This window comes from Etheostoma spectabile, chromosome 9 (assembly GCF_008692095.1).
Source record: "Etheostoma spectabile isolate EspeVRDwgs_2016 chromosome 9, UIUC_Espe_1.0, whole genome shotgun sequence".
NCBI classification, from domain to species: Eukaryota; Metazoa; Chordata; class Actinopteri; order Perciformes; family Percidae; genus Etheostoma; species Etheostoma spectabile.
This window is the reverse complement of record NC_045741.1, coordinates 8,225,484-8,235,636: the sequence shown is the minus strand read 5'-3', so window position 1 is coordinate 8,235,636 and position 10,153 is coordinate 8,225,484. Positions and strand designations below refer to the sequence as shown.

The window sequence follows — 10,153 nt, the reverse complement described above, 5'->3', positions numbered from 1 at the left end:
TGTCTGTCTGTCTGTCTGTCTGTCAGCTCGTGCGTGAGGCGAGCGTGACTGGTCGTCATGGCAACGCCTCAGAAAACTGTTTTTGATAATCGGTATTTGGTTGTTTCCACAGCCAGAAGACAAATTTATTTTCAAAAGAAGCTGGAGGCAGCAAAAAAACAAAAACGCTTCAGGCTAAATTATTTAAAAATGGCGGGTTTGATCAGGACACCCCCGTCAATGATTAGTGACAATTCTCTCCGACCAATCAGGAGCCTGCAGGTTTTCACGTCAGCAGGTATCGCCTCAACTCGCTTGGAACCTCGACAGAGTGATACTTAAAAAAAACTTTAAAAAAAAACATAAAACTAGTACCTGTTGGCATGTTCCAGATTCTTTAATGTAATGAAATAACGCCATTAGTGAGAGAAACAGAGTGTCTCCCCTGTTCTTTCGGACCACAGTGGGGAATCTTTAGCAGGAAAAGTTAACTCCCTACTTGATTTCACGTTGTTTATGGAGAAGATGAACCAGGAAATTAGCCGGGAAATTCAACGCGACCAAGCCACGTGTAGTTACATTTTTTGAGAGGAGCACGTCATGCTTGTCGTAGGGTTCGGTGTAGGTTTGTGTCCCCACGTACCTACGTACTTAACCGCTGTAGATTTTACGCAGAAGTTTAAATCACGCTTTTCTGTGGACTGGTGCCTCATAGGGAAAGTGCCCCCTGATGTGTGGCAGCAATTTGAAATTATTTTGGAAACAATATTCTACGCCCTTCTTAAGAATAGACCATAGCGAGATGACAAGATCCTTCTGTATGTATCACAGCTGATGCTCTGTAGCAGTTAGATCTTCTGTGCATATAGATCATATGCATCCAAAGACAAAAGGAACTTCTTTTTATGTGTTCATTGTTCTTGAATAGTTTGGACCAGCCATTTTAGGACAAATTGTGAAGGGACAATAATTAACATTATTGTGATTTATATGTAAGATTAAACCAAATGTCCTATTTATGTAGCTTGACCGGGTATGAAAGTAAGCAGAGCTGCAAGTGCTGTCCAAATGTTTTTTTTTCAACAATCTTTATGTATTTCAGTTTATGCCACTGTCCTTTAGGTGGCATAAATACCTACATTTAAAAGAACATATTTAATTTCCCGTAACCCTCAATCTATTATATCCCAAGGTTAGCTGTTCTCTGTATGTGCAATTTTGACATGGTGAACGAGGCATTGTCAGACATTTCAACCTTTTCTGTAACTTGAGAGCACGTTTCAAACTACTCCCTGCTGGTGTGTATGAGTGTGTCTCTGTGAGTGTGTGTGAAGATAGTGATATTTTCTGGAGCAAACAGCTGGATAGCCAGAGGTTGTGCTTGTGGTTAAGCCAGGTTGCTGGAGGATCGTGGGATAGTTCGGGTCAGAAGGCTTTCTTCCTTCATGTTCTCCTGTGAGATAAACATCATCCGTCTATCAACTACTGACTGCATGTATGCATGTAGTCTATTCACTTAAACACTGACAAACTTTTTTTGCCTGCAGAAAACCCATGCAAAAACAAGTTTGACAATACATGCACAGAATTCAGCAAACTCGCTGCAAATCCACACAACACAACCAAATACAAAACACGCTGCAAATACAGAAACAATGCGAAAAGCAGACAAACCCCGAAAACAAATGCAATAAAAACGGAAGGTAGCGAGAGGTAGAGGTAGAGAGGTAGAGGTAGAGAGGTAGAGGTAGAGAGGTAGAGGTAGAGGTAGAGGTAGATGTAGGAGAGAGCGCGAGAGAGAGGAGAGAGAGAGAGAGAAGAGAGAAGAGAGAGAGAGAGAGAGAAGAGAGAGAGAGAGAGAGAGAGAGAGAGAGAGAGAAGATGTCTTGGTTTAGGTAACACTCAAACAGCAGAGTTGTCTAAACTTGTGGTAATAAAACATTTAATACTGCATCAGCGTTTGACATTTGTTTAAACTATATTACATGAGATGAGTTGTAAGACATCTGCTGAAAAAGTTATTGTGTTCATTAGCATGCTTACCATACTGTTTAACCATCCAAAACACCAAAGTACGAAGACATAGTGGACCAGACGCAAGCTTTTATTTTGAAAAGTCAAAACTCGGGGACGGCACTAGCCAGGAGGGCATGAGACAGGAGCATAGACTGTATATTATTAATATATTATACATATATAATATACAGAGGTGGGTAGAGTAGCAAAAAATTGTACAAAAGGAAAAGTACTGTTACATCAGAATAATAGGACTCATATAAATGTAAAAAGTAGTCATCCAAATAACTACTTGAGTAAGAGTAAAAAAAATGCTTGGTGAAAAATCTACTCAAGTACTGAGTACCTGTTGAGTGACGGCTGATTTAATTTTTAACACTAGCATTCAATTGGACAGACAAAAATACAAAATCATCTTTATGCAAGTTATAATTCATCTTCTTTGATTGGTGAAACACAGTCATGTGGTAAAGCCTTTAGCGGCAGTCTCTCTCTCTGTGTCAAAATAAAACATTAAAATGAGGCGCACGCGGGGGGATGAAAACAATGACGTGTAGAATACCAAAGAGGTAAAAAGAAAAGTAACAAGCTCATTGTAGCCTAATGTAGCGGAGTAAGAGTACAGTTTCTTCTTCACAAATCTACTCAAGTAAAAGTAAAAAGTATAGTGTAATTTAATATCAATTTTATATATAGTCTATGGATATGAGGCATGAGATGGGAAGTCTCCAGGCTGCAGCCATACCCGACTCTCGCAGAGCGCTCTCTCCTTGTGGGGTCGAAAATCAAGCTGTTCCTCTTAACGCTCCCTATAGAGGCCTGGAGAACTTCAATTGTGTAGTCTGGATGCAGCGTTTTTTGTGGCATTTGTTTTCAGGGGATTGTGGGATTTTTTGTTTGCATTGTTTCTATATTTGCAGCACGTTCATGTATTTGGTTGTGTTGTGTGTATTCACGTTTGCTGAATGCTGCGCATGTGATGTCAAATTGCTGAAGTTGTTTTCTTAATTTGCTGGAGTTTTGTCTATTTGCTGTGTATTCTTAAGTTGCGGGGCGTTTGCCCCGGTCGGCCTCCGTAGTGGTGGGAGAAGTAGTGGAAGGTAAAGGAAAGTCGCTCTGTTGCCCTGCATGGCAGAGAGAAAGTCTTCTCATTGATATCCCAAACTTCCAGCAAAGCACTTCCCCTTCCTGAAAACCCTTCCCCACCACAGGCCTCCTTCAAAGACCTGCAGCGGTCCGACCCGGCATGCCGACCCTTGCTCCAAAGTCCCCGCCCTGTTGAGAGAGGTGGGCGGAGGCAGGCTGGACTTGAACCCAAGCAATTGTCTTCTGCTATCCTGTGTGTGCGTGTGTGCGTGTGTGTGTCCACATGGGTCTGTAAAAGTGTGAATCATAGTTTCTGCAGATGACATGTTGCTGATATTAAAGGTCATAGACAGTAATGGCGGTGTAGTGATGATGTGAGTACTTACAGAAGGAGTCGCTTGTTGTAAAAGTGATGAGAGATGAGTCATATTTAGGGCAGTGGCTTTGGAAAAGATTGTGTTCAGACCAGATGAGTGTTGGCAAAAAAGACAAAATGCAGTGTGGTAACATTTTGGTTAATATTATTGTAATACTATATTATTATTTTTGACTTTTTTTCATTATGTTTTATCTAACGTAATGATGAACTCGCCCATATACTTTGCAAATAAGTGAAAAAGAAAGCAACAACTGAAACGACAATTTAAGCACAGAAAACCATCATATTCTAAATAAAAAAAAATCATAGACAGCGTAATACATCCCAATCACAAGAGATTTCCTAAATCAAACTTTCCGTTTGCCTCGTAGTAAGCACCCCTGAGGATATCTAATCTCAATGAATGGATTAAAGAAAATAATATTCAAAATTAGGATTTAGAATATACTGTGTTACAAAATATATGTCTCCGGCTACATCAAGCCCTGTATGTATCCAACAAGCTATACTAAATGTTATAAAAACAAAAGAAATGGTGTCTTACACCGGTAATTAGCCATGTGCAAAGTTTTCCTTCTTAACATCTTGGCACTATATTTAAAACTGCACTCTTTGATTTTGGCCACTAGGAGGTAGAGTAACTTTTAAACAAGTTGCGGGTGTCTTTTTTTCACATTACACGTCATCAGTGTAATTTTTTAAAATATAAATTATATTATTTGTCAGTTGTCACTTATTAACGCAAGGATGGAACTAAAAAACACAACATAAGAATTTCTGTTTAGATCAGAAGAATTACATGTTTTCTCTTGGCTCCTAATCAGCAAATATTGGTTGGTTACGGTGTTATGCGCAGCCTGTCTCTTCAGTTGTCAGACCAGTGTCAACCCATCGGCTATCTGGAGCCATTTTAATAGAGATGGATGGCAGAAATTAAATTCCCATCACGACCTAGGCTCTGCAACACGTTCTCCCATTAAGCACGCCGTCATATCTTCTCCCAATAAGGACAACCTAACGTGCCATCATCTCAAGATTGATGACTGGTATTAATGTGGATTACCGGCTGTGTGTATGTGTGTTTGTTTATAAGTGCCTGGTTAATTTTAGCCTCTGTGCAAGCTCTCCTGTAATCCGTAAGCCTCTTGCACATTCCATCGACAACACACACACACACACACTACTTGGTTTTACTGTTGTAGCAGGGTCAATAGTGATTATAATGCCCATTATCTGCCTGTGTATGTGCAGTCCTTTTGTCAGGGTTGTGATTGATCAACTTCTTTTCCTTTAACTAAGCCGCATACTTTGTGTGTTTGAAACAGAGCAGAGTGTACTTGGCGGGCGCTCATATGAAAATATGAGCCTGTGTGCTGATTTATGCACTTGAATGATAGCCAGAACTTCTTCTCAATACAAGTGTAATAGTTTAACAACATACCCTAATAAAAAGCTTCATTTCCTTCTTTTCCTTAGCACCTTTTAGAGTATTTTAAGAATGCACGAGTACAGGGATGGAGAAATAAAGGGGGTGGGTGTTTTGTGGGAGGCCAGAGACAGGAAGGCGGGGGGGAGGGGGCAACATGGTGAAAGAAGCGGAGGAAGGCGTAGAGATAAGAAAGTGCTAATGCCTCTAATCCATACCAGATGAAAGCTGTTGGTGTGACGGGGTTGGAAAAGGATGGGAAAGGTTGGCCACTCCTACATCACACCATATTTTATAGCTCGACCTCATCATGCTGTCAGACAGGCCATCGGCATTAATGAAAGAGAGAGAGCAACACACACACGTCACAAATATGCACCCATCTAACTGTGGGACGAGGGTGCTTTGCCAGTTTCGTTTGCCCAGCCCTCGTCTTTCTTTGCTTGTCTTTGTTTTAGCAGTGTGCCAGCGCGGGGTGGCTCTGCAGGTTTCAAACTATATCTTCATCACTTACTACGTTTACATATGAAAACAATGTTGCTGGAAGAAAATCTAATAATCTAAAATCTAATGGTGTTTTTCCATTGGCACTTTCGGCCTCACCGAGTCAAACCATGCTGCACTGATTTGCTGTTCCATTACCAGTTTAAACGCACCAAGTCGCGCCCGAGATGGCCGATCTATGGAGTCGGGCCAAGGTGCGGCTAACCCGCCTCTAAGTATGATTGGGTGACGTCTCGCTGACCGCGGCCAACCCATCGCCGGCTGACGCCCTGACGGCCATCTCCTGCCTGTGACGGCCCCCCTTCTCCAGGTCAAACGTGTGTTGGGAGAATCAACTCATGTCTATGTAGAAGTGCGGTGTTCAGCTCTCTGTACTTTAGAAACTTTTATTTATTTTTTGGGTTATTTTTAGGCCTTTTTATTTTCACAGGACAGATGACATGCAGCAAAGGGCCGCATGTCAGAGTCAAACCCACGGCCGCTGCGACGAGGAATAAACCTCTACATATGTGCGCCCGCTCTACCAACTGAGCTAACCTGGCCACGTTTTGAAACTTTAACTAAATCTCTGTGGTTTGGGGTCATGTTGGTTTTCAGCTGTATTGGAATTGTGTTCAGTTACTGCTGATGAAAACCCAACATTTCAAGGTAGAGGCTGGGGTGTGGCCTAGACCAACTGTCACTTTGCTCATTTGAAAGCAAGGACGTATCTTTCTCATTGGTTGGCCAAATTCTCTAGGCGGGCAAAACAGAGAAAGGGGAGGTAACCTTGCCCCTAGTAAGGAGCAAGAATCCAGATCGGCCTATCTGAGCTTTCATTTTGTCAAAGGCAGAGCAGGATACCCAGGACTCGGTTTACACCTATCACCATTTCTAGCCACTGGGGGACCGTAGGCAGGCTGGGGGAACTCATATTAATGTTAAAAAAAACTCATAAAGGGAAATGTTCATGCCATGGGACCTTTAAATAACCATCAAACCAAGCCACCACATGTGTATGGACTTACTAGTTTACATCCATTCCAGTCTTTGGTTACTTTATCCAGGATTTGCTTGCATTTGTCAGAAATGTGAAGTCTCCCAAGGACAATAGTTTTGAATCTAGGAGGAATCTTATTTTGAAGTAGGGCTGGGCAATATGGAGAAAATCAGATATTACAACATTTAAGACCAGATACCGCAACGATATTGTAGTGTTGAACATTGATGCTTTCACACATATTTACAGAAGTAGATTTTTGATAAATAATCATCAGTAATGTGGATATAATGACTAAGTAGGTAAAGGCAAATAATAGAACAGTAACAGGTTCTTCAGTAATAAAACAACAGGCTGGTAAGTTCAGAAAATGACATGACTTTACTGTAATGCAGCCTTCCAAACCATATAAAGATATTACAATATCCAAAATCTAAGACGATATCTAGTCTCTTATCACAATAGATATCAATAGAATATCGATATATAACGCCCAGCTCTGTTTTGAAGCCATGGCTTACTTATTTCAAAGGACAAGGCAGACAGTGGTGTGTATTTTTTTCTCATTACCAGCAAATTAACAAACCTTAATCATTAACGTGTTTAGAAAAACAGAGAACATCGTTAGACTTACCCTCTTGTACAATTAAAAGATAAGTGTTTTTTTCTAACAGCGCAAATGTCTCAGTTTTACAAATGATCAACTTACAGAGACAACTTGGCATTAGTTTCACTTTTACCTAAACTATTAATTAAAGTATATATTAACAAAGAATGTGTAATGATCAGTCCTTTTATCCCGTACTGGTGTAACAGCAGTACTTTCACTGTCTTTGTCAGTCAAATCTGCATATATAAAAAGCTGTGTGGAAGATGTAATAAAATGATCCTCTGGAAGACTGTTTAATGGGCTTTAAAGTTTGAGAAAAAGGTAGCCAGTTGATGGGCGTTACAATTTTTGTTTGTCAAAATAAAATAAAAACTTATTAGAGACCTGGTATACATGGCAAGAAATTGTCTTTTTCCAGGAGAAAGTGATTTGGTGATCTTTAATCCCCTAACCTGATTATAGAAATCATGTGTCTTGTCTACTTCAGCACCTGTAAACACACTTATTGTTTCCAACCTTCCTCTGGGCAGTATCTACGCCATGATGCTATTTTTCAGATCACTCCTGTTTTTTTATTTTTTTATTTTAAATAACCTTAGAGGCTTTCAACAAGGACAGCACACGCTTCGTAAACCTCTCTGAAGAGACACTGTCTTCGCAAGACAGACGGCAAGGTATTTATAACGGAACAGGCACCATGTTACTTCCCTGGCCATAACCTGGATCCTGCTCGTTCCCCTTCCTCAACAACACACACACACACACACACACACACACACACACACACACACACACACACACACACACACACACACACACACACATCTGTTGTGCTGTTCCTGTCCAGGGGGTCCTGGGTGGGCTGGGATTGCCTGACTGGGGTTTGAGGTGGGGCAGCAGTGCAGGGAGAGATGAGAGGCTGTGTAAATCAGGCATAATGTTGGATCAGAATCTGGGCTCCGTTTTGGTAACATGGCTCTGTGACAGCTACCAGGGCAGCCAGAGTGTGTGTTGGTATGTGTTATTGTGGCCGACTGTGGTCTGTGTGTGTATTTATGGGAGTGTGTTCTTGTAGTGGTATATGCATGTGAGGCCATATGTGTATTTGTGTGTGTGTGACCAGAGAGAAGTAGCACCTGCAGGGGCGGTGGTCCCCAAACTTCACTTCTATTTAAAGATCATGCAAGCAATGCCAGGGCAGGGAAAGTAAGTGTGTGTGTGTGTGTGTGTGTGTGTGTGTGTGGCTCATTCTGCTCACAAGGACAGCATTCATCAAATGAGTGTTGCAGGGTGGGTTGGAAGGGAGCGGGGGGGCATATTTAAGCTGGGCCTGTGTGTGTGTGAGAGGGGAAGAGAGGATTAAGAGGGATGGGGAAGAAGGGGAATGGGGTGGAGAAGAATGTGCCAATTTGTCAGGTTTTACCTCCCACCACCTCGACCTTGTCTAATCAGAGGCGATGCTGGGTGCTGATTACAGCCAAATGGAGCAGGGACAGCAGCTGGAGTTGGGGGGTAAGGTGATTGAGGAAAAGGGGGGGTGGGGGGTCGAGGCATAAAGGGGATCAGTTTGGTCCTGGCAGGGGGTCTCAGATGTGGGAGGTCCTTCCTCACCTCTCTGAGCACTCCCTTTGAAAGCATCTGGTCCTGGTCAGCTGATAAAGAGTGTGAGGGGAAACGCCCACAGAGGGAGGGAGAGAGAGAGAGTTGTTATCTCCTGTTTAGGATGCTGTTGTGTTTAATTGTCTTCCATTGTGTTGTGAAGAAAGTTGCTGTGTTTGATTGACAGTGTGACGGAATTTTAAGTTATAGTTTTAAAGTTTGTAGGGGATCATCAGGTCTCTCTCCTGTTATGGAATATGTTGGAGCTCGGTCACAAGTGAAAGCCAGAAAAGACATGCCTTTAACGGTATGAGGGGAAGAAAGACAAAAAATAAATAAAAGCAATGACACACTGCTTAGATTATAAGAGCCCTTGTATTGAGATAATAGATTAATGGCAAATGGTTATGTGTTTATTAGTGTAAATGTGCACCTAATGAACTCCTTAAACCACAAACTAATAAAAACGGTGTGTTCTATAATTAAATTTGGTAATTCAGCAGCACCAATACTTGAACTTGGTCCAGTAAAATTATTCCACAGCTCGAGGAAAAAAACAAAAAATGTGTTTAACTTGAACTTGAAAATGTCTCTTATTCTAGTTTTGACAGCAATTACAAAGTTTTACTTAAATAATTAGGATTGCTCACAGAATACTAGTTGGCATGTTTTTGTTCATGCTGGAAGATGATATGCTGGAGTTTCTTTCAAATACTGATTTAGGTAGTTTAGGGTCTACTCTTCACCTTGGGTGTTTTTCTATTTTAGTTTAGCCTTTGTTTAACCAGGTTAGCTGTAACTGGTTGTAGTGTGACAGGGCCTTACACCCCCAAAATCCACAGTTGAAATTCCTGAAGAGTGCCACTGATGACAAAGCTGTTCCTACCTGTGCATTCGTGTGTGTTAATGTGTGAATGCTCCAAACAGCCCCCGGGGCATGACAGCAGCCCGCTGGAGTAAGACCTGTTGCCGTGTTTACACGCGTGTTTATATTTGCAAGGTTGGATTGATTGATTGATTGATTGATTGATTGATTGGTGGTAAATGTCAAAAGGGTACATCACACGATCGCGGGAGTGAAGGGGTTCTTCTCTTCTTGATGGACTTTTTCAGGGAGATCCCATTCCAGAAGCTCTTAGCTTGCTTAAGGAATGGTTACAACTGCACCTCTGCTCCCCTAATAAACATATTTACTTAATACGCTGGAGGATATTTCAGCAATTACAATATGGCATTCAGCACTTTTCACCTTAATGAAAACCTTTCTGCCACCAGCAATTCATTTCCGTTTCAATATTCTATTGTTTGTACCAATTACTTTTTTCACCATTGTGAAGCAGTTTTACCTGACATTGTTACCTCCCTCCTTTCAGCCGATCTGTGACCAAACAAATGTTGACAGGCAATTTTTATCTACTCTCCAAATGTCCGTTTTGTAGCATTATCTGTAGACAGTTTTTGTTCTTGTTATACTGGGGACATAGTGTCTGCCTGGCATAAGGGACGCTAGCTAGTTGCTAACTTTGTTTGCCTGCAGTATGGTAACGTGAGTTTTTAGAGCTTTTACAGGTGCCA

At 41.5% G+C, this 10,153-nt stretch overlaps 1 protein-coding gene and 1 long non-coding RNA gene across 2 annotated transcripts in view; both read left to right on the top strand.

Annotated features, from left to right (window-relative positions):
• LOC116695567 (uncharacterized) overlaps positions 1–6,182 on the top strand; it is an 18,806-nt gene extending 12,624 nt beyond the window's left edge. The window contains exons 2-3 of the long non-coding RNA XR_004333496.1: positions 4,958–4,966; positions 6,170–6,182. This is a non-coding gene — a long non-coding RNA (uncharacterized LOC116695567). The remainder of the gene's footprint in view (positions 1–4,957; positions 4,967–6,169) is intronic.
• gmds (GDP-mannose 4,6-dehydratase) overlaps positions 1–10,153 on the top strand; it is a 172,176-nt gene that overhangs the window by 39,256 nt on the left and 122,767 nt on the right. The window lies entirely within an intron of this gene.